This window comes from Notolepis coatsorum (genome assembly GCF_963971535.1).
Source record: "Notolepis coatsorum genome assembly, chromosome: 10".
NCBI classification, from domain to species: domain Eukaryota; kingdom Metazoa; phylum Chordata; class Actinopteri; order Aulopiformes; family Paralepididae; genus Notolepis; species Notolepis coatsorum.
Genome location: NC_140174.1, coordinates 90,123,142 through 90,141,913, shown reverse-complemented (window position 1 = coordinate 90,141,913; position 18,772 = coordinate 90,123,142). Strand labels below are relative to the sequence as shown.

General features: G+C 42.2%; 1 long non-coding RNA gene across 1 annotated transcript; it reads left to right on the top strand.

Moving 5' to 3' along the window:
* Positions 1-447: 447 nt before the first annotated feature.
* On the top strand, positions 448-1,080 carry LOC311234981. Its single transcript, XR_014620121.1, has 3 exons — positions 448-519; positions 644-752; positions 952-1,080. It is a non-coding gene; the product is annotated as an uncharacterized lncRNA (long non-coding RNA).
* Positions 1,081-18,772: the final 17,692 nt, after the last annotated feature.

Sequence of the window (18,772 nt, the reverse complement as noted above, 5' to 3'; positions counted from 1 at the left end):
ATAATAACAGTTATTGAAATAATTTATACAGAACTCTGAACCTTGAATCCCATTATAATCTTCCAGGAAGTGTAGTTCAGAAAAATTCCCACGGTTCAAAATTTTCAAAATGGTCGCCCTCTCAGAATATACTTCAGCAAATCGAAAAGTTAAATCTATCTAATGGCACTTTTAACCTATTGCTAAACTAACGTATTGATGATAATATACATTCTACATGCTTTTGTGACATGTTGGTGATGTTAATACTTGAATACGTTTGATATTAAAAACGCAAATTTTATGCAACACTCGGGTGGAACAGGTTAAACTGCTGGTTGTGTGTCCCATTCACAGCTCAGTAAGTGCTGCATCCATCTCGACTCCTGTCTCTGTTATTTACACAGGACAGAAACACAGTGGTCACATTTGCTTCACTGATTCTAATTTTTTTTTCTTTTCTTTAATAGGTTGAAGGTTCATCATCCTTACACAGCTTGCACAGGGAGAGATCTTATGTCCCATAGGTGATGAACAGAAGTAAGCTCAACACTGCAGTGATGAGTGAAATTATTGGTTCTGTGTTTCAGGTTCATGGTAGAGGGGTCTCCAGTCAAATTGTGAACTTATCATTTAACAGCATCATTTTTTTTTTGCTGTTTAGTGTTAGTCTCCTTGTATTTAAAGAAGGCTAGACGCCGCAGAGAGGGAAGACGACACACTGGAGTGGCAGGAGAGTCCAGACTGACGAGAGGTCCTGTCAACCAATACGGGTATGTGTAGAGGTGGCAAAACAGCGCCAGTGTCCTCTCCATTCACACTCCATTGGGAGCAATTAGGGGTTACAGGGGCACTGCCATGCTAGACTAACTTAGGTTATTTGGATTGAATGTTTAAATTATGTATAGATTTTGTAAAATATAATTTCCCCCAATAGTATTGAGTTAACCTATGATACCTTCCTATCCCTAGGTGTGTGAGGTGGGGCCCAGCAGACATACCGGACGGGGAGGCATGCAATCTACTTTACTTTTGGTGGGGCTTTTCTCCCACTTTGGCCTCCTGACAGACACTGATGCCCTTCAAAAGATCCAAGATGCCCTGGGTCAGAGAGGACGGACCATCCTGCAGTTCTGCCAGAAACTGGACAACCCGGAGATCAAGGAAGTTCTGGCCAGATATGATCCAGAGGCTTCAGAGAAGACTCCTTATGGTGTACTTCAAGGAGCCTATGGAGAAACTGCTGCTCGGAGTTGATGTAAGTTTTATTTATTTAAATATTTGAAATGCTAAACGAGTGATTACAAACCCTACAAACACTGTGATAGACCCTCTAAACACTGTGATAGACCCTCTAAACTGTGAGATGCCAGTGTTTTTTCTCCTTTTCTGTGTTTTATTTCAAAGTAGGTCTACACATGGTAGTCTTTTTTCAAAGTGGACTACTTTTTATTTTATAAATGTTCCACAAATAAGGGAAGGACTCAAATATACCTGAATAGTTCAGGGTTTTATTTCAAAGTCGGTCTATAGACACCAGTGTTTTGTCTCCTCTGTGTTTTATTTAAAAATAGGTCTACACAGCCAGTATTTTGTCTCTTCATAAGAGTTTGAGGTTTTCCTTTGTTATAACCGGTAAAAACAGCAATAAAAAGTCAAAATTATGCAACAAACTGTGTGCTATAGCCAGTGGCGGACTGGCCATCGGGACGTTCGGGACGAATCCCGATGGGCCGGAACCAAAGTGGGCTGGTCCAAAAAAAAAAAAAAAAAAAACCTTTTTTTTATACTTTTTTTTTTTTTTTTTTTTTTACTTTTTTTTTTTGGGCCAGTGTGTGGGCCAGTGTGTGGGCCACTAATGTGGGCCGGTGTGTGGGCCAGTGTGTGGGCCAGTGTGTGGGCCAGTGTGTGAGTCAGTGTGTGGGCCACTAATGTGGGCCAGTGTGTGGGCCGGTGTGTGGGCCAGTGTGTGAGTCGGTGTGTGGGCCACTAATGTGGGCCAGTGTGTGGGCCGGTGTGTGGGCCGGTGTGTGGGCCACTAATGTGGGCCAGTGTGTGGGCCTGTGTGTGGGCCAGTATGTGGGACGGTGTGTGGGCCGGTGTGTGGGCCAGTATGTGGGCCAGTCTGTGGGCCGGTGTGTGGGCCAGTGTGTGAGTCGGTGTGTGGGCCACTAATGTGGGCCAGTGTGTGTGCCGGTGTGGGCCAGTATGTGGGCCGGTGTGTGGGCCGGTGTGTGGGCCAGTATGTGGGCCAGTCTGTGGGCCGGTGTGTGGGCCAGTGTGTGGGCCGGTGTGTGAGTCGGTGTGTGGGCCACTAATGTGGGCCAGTGTGTGTGCCGGTGTGTGGGCCAGTGTGTGGGCCAGTATGTGGGCCGGTGTGGGGGCCGGTGTGTGGGCCAGTGTGTGGGCCGGTGTGGGGGCCGGTGTGTGGGCCAGTGTGTGGGCCGGTGTGTGGGCCGGTGTGTGGGCCAGTATGTGGGCCGGTGTGTGGGCCGGTGTGTGGGCCAGTGTGTGGGCCAGTGTGTGGGCCGGTGTGTGGGCCGGTGTGTGGGCCAGTGTGTGGGCCGGTGTGTGGGCCGGTGTGTGGGCCAGTATGTGGGCCGGTGTGTGGGCCGGTGTGTGGGCCAGTGTGTGGGCCAGTATGTGGGCCGGTGTGTGGGCCGGTGTGTGGGCCAGTATGTGGGCCAGTATGTGGGCCGGTGTGGGGGCCGGTGTGTGGGCCAGTGTGTGGGCCGGTGTGTGGGCCGGTGTGTGGGCCAGTATGTGGGCCGGTGTGTGGGCCGGTGTGTGGGCCAGTGTGTGGGCCAGTATGTGGGCCGGTGTGTGGGCCGGTGTGTGGGCCGGTGTGTGGGCCAGTGTGTGGGCCGGTGTGTGGGCCGGTGTGTGGGCCGGTGTGTGGGCCAGTGTGTGGGCCAGTGTGTGGGCCGGTGTAGTGTGTGGGCCGGTGTAGTGTGTGGGCCGGTGTAGTGTGTGGGCCAGTGTGTGGGCCGTATGTGGGCCGGTGTGTGGGCCATTATGTGGGCCGGTGTGTGGGCCAGTGTGTGGGCCGGCAATAAAACAATAAACAAGTTGCATAAACTAAATCAGATTAAAAATGATCACAGTTCTGGTTTGCCTTAAGATGCAGTTTAAGATGGGTCTTGAACATGGAGTATGTAGGGCACTCTCTAATCACAACTGGTAGGCTATTCCAGTAGTTACCACTTTTAACAGAGAACACAGTTTTTGCAATGGTAGTGTACCGAAAAGGCACCTTACAGTCCCCTCTACTGATGGCCCTGGTGGTAATGCCAGTGTCTGCTTTCTGTTGGATGAACTCATTCAATTGGGGAGGGGCAAGTCCATGCAGAACCTTGTACATGAAGCAAGTATATTTGAAAACTTGGAAATTCTCGAAACTTAGCATGTTATGTTTTTCTAAAACATTACAGTGATGAAATGAAATTGGTTTCCTATCAAATACTTTTATGGCTTTTTTGTAGAGTAATTTTATTGGTGTAAGAGTAGTGACATATGAAAGAGACCAGTTGATAAAACAGTACTCGATGTGTGATAAAATCATTGAATGCAGAAACATCCTTGCAGCATTAACTGGCAGGCAGGGCCTGATCTGCCTGAAGTTTTCGATGTTAAACTTGACTGTGTTTGTCACTTTCTTCACATTACTTTTTGAAGGTCAATGTAGAGTCCAATGTGACCCCAAGATACTTGAATTAATGTACAATGTCCAGCTCCGCCTCTCCCAGAAACACATTAGAGTGAGTGACCTCTACTGGTGACTTTGTGAACATCATACACACTGTTTTCTTGGTGTTAAGTGAAAGACATGCTTTTGTTAGCCAGTCTTGAATGAGACATGAGACATCAGTGAATGAGATTCACGTTTCCTCCCAACCGCGAGTAGGCCTAGAAGCGCAGAAATGGAGAATGCAAAAAAAGAAAGGGTGGAGCTGAAAAAGCTAGAATTGCTAGTAAAAGACGCAGAACAATGTTCTAAAATTACAGACATGTTTAGTAGAGGAAGGGCTGGCGTTAGAGTAGCTGCTGCTGCTAATGATGATGAAGTTCAAGTGGAAGGAACCAACAGTAACATGACAGGTGCGTGCAGTAGCCTAGTGCATATTCTACTGTTGGTGTGTGCCGGTTCATGAGGGCTAGCTAGCCTATACTAGTTCTTGCAGTGATTTCAGTCATTCTATTACAAGACAATGTGCTTTCCGTATTCCTGATTCCTTACAGCACGTGGACGTAAATAGTCGTGACTCGTGACGTTTTTTCTCTGACTAAAAGTTTAGTTAGCAATGTTAGGACTAGTGCCCACCACAGCATCAGAAGCTAAAGTGCTAACCTAGAGAACCAATCAGAACCTAGGACGGGCTGCAAATTAATTGGCTACTAATATTATAATAGTAAATACTCAAATAAAATACTATATGTTCCCGTTCAAATTTTCATGTTGATATAATATTGGTAATCTAATTGATTGAATTGATTAGTTGCCATTTTACATGCTTAAATAAGATGTACCTTAGAATTCCCAACAGTTAGCCATGTTCTCGATTAGTCTCATCTACATGTTTGTAGATAACCACAGCTAACTAGCTTAAGCTAACAACTAGGTCAACTACTACCCCGTAGTTAAACAAATGTGATTGCATATAACAGCTAACTGCTACAGCTAAGTTGGTAGTTAGCCTATTCCATTAATGTTGAATGTATTTATGAAGGTTGTTGATGGTGGTTGGCGCTGAATAGCAGACATGATTCCGTCAGTCTGCCACAGGGAAGCTGTGTTTGCTGATGCTGCTCACGACCACCAGTAGCGTATGACTGTGTGAGTGTGAATGCTTGATGGTTTCTGTGAAGCGCTTTGTGAAACAATGCTGATATACAGTTAAGAATGAGTAATTCGCTTTTGGTTTTTAAGAAAATGGTTTGTAAAGCTATTTTTGAAAACTACAAGGGTGAATAATACTGTTTTTTTTTTTGCTATTTTCTTTTAGAATACTGTTTTGGAGTCTTAATTTTTAAAATTTTTGTTAAGAATATAGGACAGGCATAGGCTATATAAGCATTGCTTCAGTCTGTACCTTCTCAGTCACTGTAAAATCAAATATTGTTAAATGATGGTGTATATTGTATTGTGTGAGATGATGACTGAATAACTACTACTACTACTACTACTACTACTACTACTACTACTACTACTACTACTACTACTACTACTACTACTACTACTACTACTACTACTACTACTACTACTACTACTACTACTACTACTACTACTACTTTGGGTGTTTTCAAAAGGCTGAAAAACGCTGTATGAATTCAAGCCATTATTATTGATTGCTGATGTTCTTCTTATGCAGTTGACTCTGAGGAAAGAGAGAGCGCCCAGTCCAGCACAGCTGACCCTGAGGGAGAGAGAGAGAGAGAGAGAGAGAGAGAGAGAGAGAGAGAGAGAGAGAGAGAGAGAGAGAGAGAGAGAGAGAGAGAGAGAGAACAAGCTCTTGGAATGGGTGTCTGGGAGGAAGTGGGGGGTCTTTCGATGTTGATTAAACGGCAAGCAACTAATGTCATGAGTGCCAAATTAAAGGACAATAAATCCAATCTAACTGAAATTGTGTAGCACAGACCTTTTCTATGGATCAAAACCTCAATATTATTATGGTGTAGTTAATACTTCATGTATCCTTAATCCCTAGGCTAATGAGGCACTAAGATGTTAGTAAAAAAAAAAAAACATATGCCAATGACAGGAAGTAACGGTATATGTATGTGTGTGTCTCTGTGTGTGTGTGTGTGTGCACTGTGCATGAGTGCACATCTAGGGGCGGTGTGTAGATTTGGTCTCCCTGATGTTGACTCCTTAGCCACAGCCTTGGGTTGTTTAATACTGGACAAGTGTTTCATAACGGCCGTTGTGTGGGCCGGTTTCGGGGCCGGTGCGTGGGCCGGTGTGTGGGCTGGTGCGTCTGAATGTCCCGGGCTGAATTTGTGTCCCAGTCCGCCACTGGCTATAGCCTATAAGTATAAAGTATAATAAATCGCAAATGACTTTGGGCAATTGTCAGACGTTTTATACTAAATGTGGGGTATGCTTGGGGATATATAAAACGTTATACACTGTGTTATCTTCATTTTAAGGGTAAATAGTAGGGATGTCCCGATCGCCTTTTTTTGCTTCCGATCCGATCCCGATCATGTGATTTTAAATATCTATCGATCCGATCGTTTCCGATCCGATCTTTCACATTAGTAATCAATTTTGACGCATTTTTGTCAGAAACTGGCAGAGCGAGACAAGCCCATCTGTTGCCTATAGTCCGGGGCGCGAGCGCGGAGGCTTTTGTTATTACATTCACCCTGAGAAATGTGCTTCTGCTTCATATGAGAAATATTAAAAGTTTCAATATATGTTTGCACATTAGTATACATTCAGTGTTCGACTTACGTAATGGTCCATTCTGGTCTGAAACGCCGACGATAATCCTCAGTCACGTTATCCTCCAGGTGAAAAGTTAGTCTGAAAACTTCGCCTCCAGCCTGTCCTCCTTGCAAACATTGCAACTGGCTTGACTTTCTATTTTAAAATGCTTAGTTCCAAACCTCTGACATTAAGTCTAGCTGCTCAAGTCAGTGGATATTAACCGTGTTTCGGGAGCGACGTGTTGTACTGTTGTTGTGATGTGGAGCGTGTAGCGTGTAGCCGGTCTAAATTAAAGGGAATGTGTTTGTTGCAACGGTGTAAATTAAAGGGGAATGTGTTTGTTGTGGACAATTATTCTGCTCTGTGTGACAATAAATACATTAATGATGATATATTATATGTAATTTAAAACCAAAACTAAGGCCTCCGTATGAGTTTAAGACGTGGACATGGTCATGTTTGTTGAATAAAATTTTTCTTTTTTTGACTGCCGATTTTTATTATTATTTTTCCCGATCCCCGATCCTCTGAAAAGCACGTGATCGACGCCGATCACGTGATCGGATCGGGACATCCCTAGTAAATAGGTTGTGCAGCTCCCTGAGCATTTTATTTTGTGGCAGGGGGGAAAAGTGGCTCTTTTGATAGTAAAGGTTGCTGACCCCTGGACTAAACACTCAATGCTGGAACAAGAAGCTCTTATAATTTGTTCAATGTTCTCTCCTTTTCAGGCAGTCCAAAGAACACAGTAAACAGCTTTTGCCGCCTCCTACTATGATGGTAAGTAATCAAGAATGTGTCTTTTTCCAAGAATGTGTCTTTTTCCAAACATGAGTGATCTTATAGGAAAAAGCATGACAATGAAGTCGTCATTTAAGTGAAAATGGAAAAAACATTATCCTACAGGCGAATGCAGATTGTGGAGGAGAGGCCCCTGGTCTGAGTTCAACTGGCCTGCCCTGTTCCAGGAGAGTGTAGTAATTAAAAGTGTACAGTATGCGTTGACATTTTTAGCTGTGACCACTCCAGCAAAGGTCTCTTTGGAGGCTTAAAGGAACACGCCAACTTTTTGGGAAATTAGCTTATTTGCCATCTACCTAGAGTTGGACAAGCAGATGCATACCCTTTTCTTCTCTGTACATGCATTAGGCTTAGGGAACAACCGCGCCGTTAGCCTAGCTTAGCGTCATTCACTGGAAGTAGGTGTGTCAGTGTAGCCTAGTTCCCAACAGTCACGAAATACGCTTTATTCTTTTTTAAACTGGGCTTTTGAGGTGATGAAATCACTGCGGTCAGGCAGCAGCGGTTCGGCAAAAAATTGTTCAGAGTATATATCCAGGGTTCGCACAAGGTCCTTGAAGTGCTTAAAATGCTTGATAAAAAAATTCAATAAAAAAGTCAAGGCCTGGAATTCCTTAAACAGCCCATTTTTTATCAGTGTCCTGATTGGCTGAGGACACAGCCACTAAGCCAGGGTGGTGCAGCAGTGAGGAGAGTAGAGTTAGGCAGAAATATCAATTTGGCCAAAAAATTACTTAGGTAATTATGCTATGAGGCTAACTGATCAATCTGCTTGTCTAACTCCAGGGTAGATGGCAAATAAGCAAATTTCCCACAAAGTTGGTGTGTTCCTTTTTAAAGGAGAAGTCCACTGAATAACACTTTAGAGAAGATTATTTCTAATTATATACAATGGTCATTTCTTTTTTAATTCCATTTATTTTTGGGCTTCCTGTATTTCTCACCCATCGCAATTTAGTTGCTATGCCAATTCCCTTCCTGGTTGTTGCACGCGTTGCCCAACTGTCGGCCTGGGGAGGGTACAGTACATGTGGAGTCGCCAGCCGCTTCTTTTCACCTGACAGCAAGGAGTTTCACTGGGGGAACGTAACGCATGCAGAGGTTCACACTATCTCCCCCAGATCCCCTGTAATTTTTGTGACAGATGGTCCAGTGTTAAAGCAACAAGGGCTTAGAGGCCAAGCTTGGTATTGCAATCACATGGCGCTTTGGGAGCTCAGCCCATGCATGCATTTTACCCTAGGGATCGATAGGAGCCCTGCATTTAGTGATCTAGGAGGCAAGTATTTTGTAATGAGATCGGATAGATAGAGCAATCTCAAAATTAGAAAATGAGGCTCATCGTGCTCGCAAACCACCGTCTAAAGTCTAATTGTGTTCTCAGAGGGATGCCACTGGTGATCTACACCTCTACCAGAGGCCAGCAGCCAGAGGGGGGGACCCTGCTGACCACAAGGCCATTGAATCATCCTATGCTGAATTGACATGGATGGCATCTCTGATGGCATTAAGCTGATGTGAGTATAACTTGCATGTACACTAGGGGTGGGAATCGCCAGAGATCTCGCGATACGATACTATCGTGATACTTGAGCCGCGATACGATAGTATCGTGATACTCGATATATCGCGAATATTGCGATATTTTATTTTATTTATTTGTTTATCAATTTTTTATTTTATTTTTTACTGCAAAGTAAAACTGTCAACATGTTTTATCTAATAAAATAAAGTTCAGTCTGTTCATCTCACTTCAATCATTTTTATTGCAGAACATGGTATTTTCTCAAGCAGACAGATGTAAACACTGTAATCTGTGTTGCATGTACCTGACAAACTGAACTGTTTGTATTACAGTCATATTCCAACTTAACTGAATGCACATGTGTGTGTGGACTACTGTACTATTACAGGTATTGAAATGAACAATGCAACTTCCTTATAAAATTTTTTTCTTATGAATAATTAAATATCGATACTTGGCGTCCCTGTATCGATACAGTATCGCCATGCAAAGTATCGCGATACTACTACGTATCGATTTTTTCCCCCACCCCTAATGTACACAGGGAACAAAATTAGCACCCGCCAAACGCCAATGGCGTGTAGATTTCCTCTTTGGCTGGTAAATTACAGAGGCTACTCGGCCACTCTGGCGTGTAAAATAATTGGGAGCCATATGAGCATATTAGAGTATTATATCAAGGCTATACAGTGCGAGCATTTCACTCGCATTTGCCTCTAAAAATTGATTTGTGCGAACCGGGAAAATCATTTAGGAGCACAGTGTGCGAGTAATAGTCTTGCATAGTGGGCGTCTCAACTGCGCAATTGTAATTTCATAATAGAGACGGAGCAGCGTGGACCAGCTCTGTAACAACTCATCTAGAGTCTGCAGCAGTTCCAATTGTCTAACATGCTTTGCATCCTCGCCAGTTATACCCACGTCGCGCTAAAAACATTAACTACTGTAATAGTATCTGCTAACTGAGTACTCCAACTAAGCTAACCTGCTAACGCTAACTACTGCTAACGCTAATCACTGGGGATGCTCAGAGGCATAGTGGGGGAAGAGAGGGCTGATAATCTGTGTGTGTGTGTCGCTCTCTCTCTCTCTCCCTCTCTCCATCTCTCTCCTGAACCTATTTCATTCAAAAGGATGATATTGATAGACAGTAGCTATAGCGTTTAAATGATAATGAATTCAATAATTGTATAAAGGATTTTCCATGTTCTGTCATCTAATAATATATTCCATTACCTTTCCTATCTGTATCAAAGTCAAAATGTTGGTATTGTGACAACAGTACAACATACAAAAGCAGCTTGACAACCAATATCCTTTGTGTCTAGTAGGCATGGGCCAATGTCTGATTTTGGTGATATGTGCTATTGCACAGATGTTGACCGTTAGTATGCACACGCACGCACAGTATAATATATTAATATAATATATATATATATATATATATATATATAAGGGCTTCCGGTTTAGCGTTAGAATGGAGTAAGTCGCATGTGACACAGCTGCTCACCCGTTATTTATTTTTTCGTTTTAAAAACATATTTATAAACCATTAATGCGTCTAAAACTTGACGTATATATCTACTGAGATTATTAACTAACTATATTGACCAAAAGAATCGAGATGCCAACACAAGGAAAGAAACAGCGAGACCAAAAAACAGTCGCAGAGGTCCCGCCGCAGGAAGCAGGATTCGTGCGGCAAACAGCAGAAAATATAGACTTGACAGTGGCCGCTTCAAGTTCATCCCCTTCAAATACCTCCGCAGACACCGAATATATCATCCGGAGAATGGAGGAAATGGGGAAGACAATGGAGAAGAGAATGGAGGAAATGGAGAAGACAATATCCCAAAAAGTAGATGCTATTAAAGAATCTATTGAAGGCAAAATAGAAGCGCTGAGAGAGGACGCCGACGCACATATTAAACGCACCAAGGCTCTGGAAACAGTTATGGAAGCCCACCAAATAAATTTCGTTCGAATCTACAATGAAGTAGAGGTTATCAACGTTAACCTAACTGCTGAGATGAAGGGAAACTACAAAGAAATCAATACGGAGCTCAGCGAAATAACGATGGAGCTTAAGCGAATCAATGAAGAACAGAAAGCCAAAATATTCGAGATGGAATATCAAAAACGCAAGCTGAATATTCGCATAGTCGGTCTGGACGAGTCAGTGAGATGTGCTCACCCTGAAGAGTTTGCCACAGAATTACAGAAAATCTTGGGAACAGAGATCCTTCCTAAAGTACCAGAGGTGGAACAGTGCTACAGATTGGGGACCCGATCCAGCGGCAATAACGCTAAGCCCAGAGTGATATTGGTTATCCTGCGCCAAGTCAGAATAAAATAAATGATTATTCGTGAAACTCGCAGGATGAAAGGCAATCTGAAATACATGGATGTACCAATACACTGCTTTGAAGATTATTGTCGTGATGTAGTGGACCTGCGTGCCAAGTTCAAGACGGTGATGTCTCAACTCTATCTGGAGGAATACAGACCCCTATTAACATACCCTGCAATACTTCGCATTGTCGATAAAAAAGGAGCAAGGGTTTTCCTCAACTCGCCTGAAGACGCAGCCAAATACTTGTCTGCACAACACGCAGGATAGTGTATAAATGGCCTTTTAATCTCTGTTATGCAAGGTCACCATATAGTATATTCTTTAATGAACCGAGGATTTGGGGCAGAGAGACCTACGTGCTCAGAGTTATTGAATGCTTTCCCCGTCGGGATTCTATTATTGCGGACATATTGGATTCAAAATTGGAACACTCCAGAACCTACTGGAACATTCGAACAATGTAAAAACGACATATTGGAATAATCTAGAACATCTAAAGCATTCTTTGATATAGGGAACATTCTGGTATAACAGCAATACGTGGTCAGTCATTCTACCAGAAGCCCCTCGGGGGAATAATCAAGAGCATCTAGATGCAGAACCACAGAACCATCATAGCAGCGGCCGGCTGAAAGATCATTCTACACAACGGATCATCGCCCACCCCGGTCAGGGGAAATGCTGCATATACGTATTTAAAAACTGCTTTTTATTAATTGGAAATATTTCCACTAATTTATAATTTAGATGTTTAAGCATAGCAAAGCTCTTTTAAGATCTAAGTTAATGTTCTCTTCCTTTTACTTGTTTTTTTCATCCGTTTTCTCTGATTTATTGAGGCTCTCTCTTCAGTTCAATACCTCCATATTATTCATGGGTTACTATAAATTACACAAGTTCATATAAAATGTAAGTGATTAGGGCATGATAATTGAAGCTTATTTTTGGTCTTTATTTTTAGTTTTATCTTATTTAAATTTTTATTTTACGGGAAAGTGGCCAAGCCACAGTCGACATTCTACTTATGGTAGAATTTAGAGTGTTAGATCCTATGGTATACATAGGAATGTTAAGGATAATTGGATCATTCTGGGATATCCGGTGGTGCAAGGGAGGGAGTCATACGCAAAGGTTGTGTTCATGGAACACAATCCTGTATGACTCTCGGTGGGAGGGAAGGGTAGGGGATTTTTATTTGTATTGTGGTATAATATGCCCTCATGTAAATATATCCCCCTCCCCTGTGTTCCCTTTACCTGTGCCCCCCCCCCCCCTCTCTGTGGAATAAGACACCCCCCTCCCCTGTGTCCCCAAACCTGTACCCCCTCCCCCCCATCTGACCTATCAAATGGGACCACACACCCCCTTTGTTGAACTATAAAGGGCTCTTCCCGACCACAATCAAGGCTTCTTACCTGGGTAATTTCAGCTGATCACCTGGGGCGAGAGCCTCAGCCATTCTCTCTATGTATTCTATCTGTTTGGTTAATAAACCTTGTTATTATCCAAGCCTCGGTTGACTGAGACATTCTTCATCAGGATATCCACAAATATCCCACAATTGGCGTCTACGAACTTGTGACGGACTTTTTGCGTCCTCCCGGCGTGCTGTATCATTCAACTATACAGAGAAAAGTGAGTATAATAGGATGGTCGACAAAATGTATGGAAAGGAATTGAAACCTTCCCGCTTTTCTCTGTGCCAGGTGAATATTACAGAATGTTGTCCAATATTGAGATCATGGCTGAGTAGAATAATGTGCATTAATATATCTGATCTGTATTGAGAATCGTTACCAGGGCGCGCGTGCACCTGGGTCCTTATCAGGAGGTTCTGAAAGGATGGGTTATATGTGCTAGTCCCAAAAAGTTTAGGCACAAAGGTTGACGTGCTATTCCAGGTCGAGTCGGAGCCGACCAAAAGTTAAGGCACACAATACAGGTTGTTGGATTGCTACCCCAAGTCTAATTCAGACTAAAATATAGGCAACAAGGCAAGAAACGTGGGCTTATTAGATGTGATATCCTTGAAAACGCTACTCTGTTAAAAAACGTTCTGTGATTCCTTTGCAAAGAGGCGGGAAGTAGGACCGAGAAGCTGATAGAATCATAATTAGAAATTACCAGAGTAGCGTCATAATATTCATTGTTTCAACCTCAAACTAAGCTCACAATCTTTTCCATTCCTGAAAACGATGTATTTTGGATTAAATTAACCAATTGATCAATACAGATAGCGGGAAGATGATCACGCGATGTCCTAGTTAGTACATGATTACGCGATGTCCCGGGAGTACGTAAATGTACATTAAACGGGACATCAGTCGCGGAAAGTACATTAAACAGGACGTTAGTCGCGGGTTAAGAGGCCGAGAGTATGATTAAAAGGTATATATAATCTAATATATCGCTGGTAAATTTCGAAGTCAGGTTCGGTCGTTATGATTTTAATAACGATGTGTAGTTATATATCAAGGGTATGAATGCCTTGTCGCAACAGATGTTGGTCGACTAAACGTAAAGCGATCCAATACAGTCAGATATACACACACGTTAACTTATATGTATTAATGTTTGTGTGTCTGTTTTAAGTCTCGTTTGTATGTGCACAAGTATTATAGGACCCATCGCGTTGCTTTATTGAGTCAAGAACCGGCTGCGGATAGCGCGACGAGCATTGAGAGACGAGTTACCGTTATACAAAGAATAACATTGAAGTGCAGTTCACGGGAACAAACTAGGATAGTAATTTCCGGATTCCGCAGAACACCGGCCCACGGGAACAACCATTTGGGGAAGTATAGTTTTATCGTTTCAGTTTGTTTACGTTTCACATATGCACAGGCGCGTTCATTCGGTAACAAAACGCTGGTATAGGAATTCCAGGCTATTGAGAGCTCGTGGAAATAAATACTGTATGAATTGCAAAGCGTTATTTCCGAGGCGAATGAGAACACACGAACGTCGCATGGAGCAATGACGTGACGCTATGCGCGCCGTGAAGTTATTATTTTATATTAAACTATCCATAAGCGAACGTAAAGTGTAATGTACCCAAGGCCAAGGGTGCGTGAAATCCACGTGTAGTATATGTTTTATTTGTATATGTATGTGCGCGCTGCTATTGGAAAATGTTGAGTTAAGGTGGCGAGATGCGGGTTGCTGACGACACGTAACGGATCCAACCCAACACAACAGCTGTCCCCGGTGAGTATAAAAATCATAAATATAGATGCATTGATTGATTGAAAACTTTATTAACAGATTGTAGAATGGGTACAATACAGCACAGCTCAATACACAATTGTTAAGGGGATGCAGACCAGAGAGAGACTTTAGTCTTGTTTACATCAGGGTCCCCCATTTTCAATACCAGATTTGTTTACATCAGGGTCCCCCATTTTCAATTTATCAGAACATATTATGACATACATGACATACAGATAGTCAGTACTGCTACATCTGTACATTTATGACATACTAGATTTGCAAATTCAGTACTTTTTGTGATACAAAAGGAGTCAAGAAAAGGGAGTCATTTGACGTAGAAACTGTACATATACACAACTATCATCTCAGTTACAGTAAATTACAACTATCTCAGATCACTTGAGTGTTTATGTTGCTTTAATTTACACATTATAAGTCACATAAAGCTAATTACAATGTCTGTTTCAGAATTATAATACATCTGTGGGCGTACCGGTCATACTGACCATGGGAGCTAAACAAACACTTCCGGTTCCCAATATATGGCAGTACAGGAATTGTCCACATAAACAGCGTTAGATTAGACTTTATAAGCTTTCAATGTTGAAAACTTGGAACACAAACAACATAGATTATGTTTAAAAGTAAGATGTTTAGGTTATATTCACTTGAGTTAATGTGTTTATCTAAAGAACCAATGAAAGATAACTAGCCCTTTCCATTGTAAGACATTTTTAAACATGATTCAAGGTGTGTGGGTCCACATTCATATGATGCTTGTGTACATGTGCGATATGATTGATAAATGATAAACACTATCATTGCATCCTAGGACAGGATGGATGAGAAATAGCTGATGTTTTGTTAGGCTCACAGACAGTCAAGGAGAACAGATGGTCTTGGAAAGGAGTGGAGAATTAACATGTGTTTGTATTTACAGATCTGGCTCTGAGGCGAGATGCAAAACAGTGAATGACTACACCCAAATTGTATCACAAAAGACAGAAAATCCAACAATTTGCATGTCAACCGAGAGACAGTGCAGAGCTGAGAGACAATCGATTGACCATTTGGAACAAATCTACATCCAAAACACCCACATGTAAATTTCTTCAGAGTGGGCACTTGGGAGACAAAGCAATGCAAATGCCTGCACTCGTGACCACAGACTTGATGAACTCACCTGGCGGTGGATGGCAACAGAGAACCACTTAATTAACATGAATTAGACACCGGTGATGAATTTGCAGTTATGAAAATCTACCTAACTCCCATACTAACAATAACTAACCAGTCGTTTTCATCATCTCTTTTCAAAAGACACATGAATTAGAGAAGTGCCCGAGATGAAAGATTAATGATGAAAACAACTACTTACAATCCCCTCCTTCTATTCTCTGTTTATAACCAATAACATGCATGACTATTCCTTAGACTATTCTTTTAACAACTAATACTTTCCATGACTGCAAAATTATCAACCACCAAAATTGAAACACAATTATCTAAATGTACAAGATATCAACAACATTGATCATTTAGCTGACACTTTTATCCAAAGCGACTCACAGGTTCTGTACGACAGGACATCAGGCAGGGCACACCTCTATCAGCTGAGTAACAATGGTCATCAAAGTGTTGAGTGCTACAGTGTAGATTAGTTTATTAGGACAAATGCATGACAGTAAGGTTAGATGACAAAACGAATGATTGTTTTTCATACAAAATTAACTGGCTACCTAGATTTTATGTTTTTTTCCCCACCCTATGCCATGATGAGCCACACTGAGATGTGAAGAACGCCAGAGAAGTCGTGGCGAGGTAAGTATCCTGAGGTACAGCCAACGCATCCTGAGGTAAGATCAAATTAAAATTTGACATCACAGACTATGAAGAAAAATAGCTATTTTATCTGATTCAAGATTTGGCCATTCATTTACTAATTTTATTTAAAGCCTAATGATAAGATTGTAGTGAATGTGACCTTCTTGACGTAAGGAATCACTGCTAATGCAATTGGTTTGCATTTCCTATTGTCAATTAAGTGATTCTATTTACAATGAATTGAATTAATCCCAAAATGATTTTCCACTTTAGCAGAAAGGCGTTGAATCATTTATGTGAGGAGTTTTCTAAGGCAGTGTTTATCACCCTCAGATCACGAATTGGTGAGAGGACAGGACGAGTGAGACGACGCGTGACCTGAGCGACCCACGACAGCATAGAACCACCAGAGACGCCGCCAAGGAGCTGCGGACACAACCAGAGGCGACGACAACAACCGTGGGAGAACCATCCAACCCAGCCCACAGACATCCCCAAGAAAGTGGAGCAGAGGACCACGAAGGAGACTGACCAAGGAGACACTGACGAAGAGGAGATCAACCTTTGACGGCCTCCACCCCGGCACTGCAGACCAAACCCATCACCTGCAGATGGGAACCAAAGCCCCGACCATCAAGGTGGATTCCCATGACAAGATTGTCATCCGTGTGAGAGAGAGCGTCCTACTGACTAGCCACTACACCGGCGGGCCCTCGCCCTCCATCAAGTGGTACCGCAATGACGAGGAGAGGACAACGAAACCAGCACAACACATTCAAAAACGCCCTGACCACCATGTCTCTGGGCCTGATGGGAGCCAAGCGTGAGCACAGTGGCGGATGTGTGGTGGTGATGGAGAGCAGCGCAGGCTCCAGGAAAAGAAGTCTACAAAACCACTATAGTTGACTGCTACAGGTGACCCTTGACAGAGAATGAACGGCGACCAGTGAATGTTCCCGACTGCATCGTCAAGAAGAGACATCATCAGAGACCTGTGAACCAAGAGACTTCTGAACACAGTGTCCACATTGTATATATTTATTTAATTTTTATGTGTTACTGTTTGGCCCTGCCACACGACCGACAGAGAACACCTTGTCAACAACGACGCAACATCATTCAGATTAATACCTTCACAAGCAGGAAACTTTTCACACAATTGTATGTATCTGCAAAACGATGAACTAGGGATGTGATGAAAAGAAATCAATGAGAAAACATTAACAATGGTTAGTAATAATGAGCTAAAATGTATTGCTGAAGGAAGAAGTGACCACATGATCACATTACATCACATTAGAATTACTTAGGTTACAAAATTGTATTGTCAGACAAGAAATAATCAGTTGTTTTATTCTCTCATAGAAGAAGACATGCAACGTTGTTTTGCACCTGTATGGTGAACCATTGATAGTATATGCACTAGAATTACATACAGAAGCGATGCATAAGACGTTTTATCTCCTCATTTATAGAGAAGAAATGGAGAAAATTGCCTGATTCTAAGTTAAAGACTAACAAAACTGAGGCAATCACAGATGAAAGTGACACTCAAACTCAGGGTAAATACAACTGGATCCTAAGTAATTTCATCAAGAATCATCATAAAACGTGCAAATATATATATATATATATTTTTGAACAGTTTCCCATAATCAATCATGTTAGTTTTATATTAACCACTAGGTTAACGGTTTTCAATTTTATTTTGACACATTAGCCACTAAGGTAATGTCTATTGTAAATATTACTAAGTTTGTATATGTACAACCATGACATAACCATGACATTAGCTCCCCTGAGTCACGACATGAACGACTGAAGGTATGCCAAGATATTTGCACAGCGATAGCTTCTAATGATTATGTTAATTGTTGTTTGATATCAGAGATGAGGACCACTCATTGATATAGGTATTTTGAGCGATTAAAAAAAAGAAAAGGGTGATATCTATTCCCACATCTCTGATATCAAAATAACACAGACCGCAGTCCAGTCGATCATGTCATGAATCATGTATGTAAATAATTCTATTAATCATGTATGTAAATAATTCTATTTTTAAACTATTATCCCCACTTTTACCTGTTCCAAACAATCCTGGTATATTATACATTAATCTCACCCACATTATAAGAAAGAAAAGTGAGTATTGTGGTATAATATGCCCTCATGTAAATATATCCCCCTCCCCTGTGTTCCCTTTACCTGTGCCCCCCCCCCCTCTCTGTGGAATAAGACACCCCCCTCCCCTGTGTCCCCAAACCTGTACCCCCTCCCCCCCATCTGACCTATCAAATGGGACCACACACCCCCTTTGTTGAACTATAAAGGGCTCTTCCCGACCACAATCAAGGCTTCTTACCTGGGTAATTTCAGCTGATCACCTGGGGCGAGAGCCTCAGCCATTCTCTCTATGTATTCTATCTGTTTGGTTAATAAACCTTGTTATTATCCAAGCCTCGGTTGACTGAGACATTCTTCATCAGGATATCCACAAATATCCCACAGTATATATGTATGTTTTTAAGCTCGGCTCTCAACGGGACCTCACTAGTGGGATGTATATCTATTATTGCCTCGCACTCTAGAAGCATTACCAAAAATTACACAACAACATGTATAGATTATGGCTAGTTTGAATATAATG